General features: G+C 41.7%; 1 protein-coding gene across 2 annotated transcripts in view; it reads right to left on the minus strand.

Annotated features, from left to right (window-relative positions):
• Positions 1–1,441, minus strand: part of TAF12 (TATA-box binding protein associated factor 12) — a 27,795-nt gene that overhangs the window by 9,003 nt on the left and 17,351 nt on the right. The gene's annotated exons all lie outside the window — the stretch shown is intronic.

The raw sequence follows: 1,441 nt of genomic DNA on the forward strand, positions 1-1,441 counted from the left end.
AGAAAGGAAAAAAAAAGACATATAAATCCACAAAGACAAAAAGAATAGGAGAGAAAACCTTAATGGACAAGATATTCCAATAAACTTTTAAAGTAAATTTTTGTTAAAGAGGTAACAAAGGAAGAATGGGAACTGACCTAGCAGACAGAAGGTATAACACAAATGCACGCAGAGGGGACGCCAATGAGAACGAACTGATTTGCCCTTCGCAACTCCTGAGAGATCCAGGATTTGAATGTGTCATTAACCACAGAAGACTGGACTGAGGTATGGAACTAAAAACTGGACAATTGTTACATGTCTGTACAGAGTAGTCCCCTAACCCCCACACTTCAAAAGCAGCCAAGTGACTTCCCACACATACCTGACCCAGAACACAGTAGGTTTACTCCCCAGAAAAACTGAACAGGAGTGGCTATGGATGAGAGTACACCAGACACAGCAGAGACAAGGGAAAGACACAGTCCCTTTCTCTTGCCTTGCTTCCGGAATGTTAGAAGCTAGAGATAAACCCTCCAGATAGGAGACTAAAGGATTTTTCTCTGCATATACTAAATGATTCCAGAGAAAAGACTTACAGATACTGATTAGGGAATCCCCCATTAAGAAGGTTGACTATGGACAAATTATTCTGAAGTGAAGCCAGTAGTATGCTGGAGCCAGATTAGATGAGGTCATGAAGGCCAATTATATGCATTTCTTCCCAATCCTGCATTCAGTGACAACATGTTGATAGCTTAAAATAGGGCATAGTGAGAATATTTACACCACAGAAATCAGGAAATGCTGAAAGTCAGAGTCTTTTTCTCCACAGAGCTGGTTGTTAAACATTTACCAATACATGACTGGGCGAAGACCATCAGTCAATAAGTTCTCCTTCAAATCAGGTTTTTAGTGGCTCATTCTTTAAGAATGGATAGCCAGAATCACCAGACATTTGAAGAAAGTCTCCAACACTAAAAGGAAAATAAACAAACCAAAGGGGAAAAAAGGGATCCAGAGGAAACAAAGACAATGCAGGGAAAAGAAGAAAATGTCAAACAACATAATTAATATCCTTAGGGAGAAAAATAAGATACTACAACTGTAAAATAAGAACAGAATAGGGGGCTTCCCTGGTGGCGCAGTGGTTGAGAGTCTGCCTGCTAGTGCAGGGGACACGGGTTCGAGCCCTGGTCTGGGAGGATCCCACATGCCGCGGAGCAACTAGGCCCGTGAGCCACAACTACTGAGCCTGCGCATCTGGAGCCTGTGCTCCACAAGAGAGGCCGCAATAGTGAGAGGCCGGCGCACCGTGATGAAGAGTGGCCCCCACTTGCCACAACTAGAGATAGCCCTTGCTCAGAAATGAAGACCCAAAGCAGCAAAAATAAATAAATTAATTAATAAACTCCTATCCCCAAAAATCTTCTTAAAAAAAAAAAAAAAAAAAAAAAAAAAA

This window comes from Lipotes vexillifer, unplaced genomic scaffold, assembly GCF_000442215.2.
Source record: "Lipotes vexillifer unplaced genomic scaffold, Lipotes_vexillifer_v1.1 scaffold699, whole genome shotgun sequence".
Taxonomy (NCBI): Eukaryota; Metazoa; Chordata; class Mammalia; order Artiodactyla; family Lipotidae; genus Lipotes; species Lipotes vexillifer.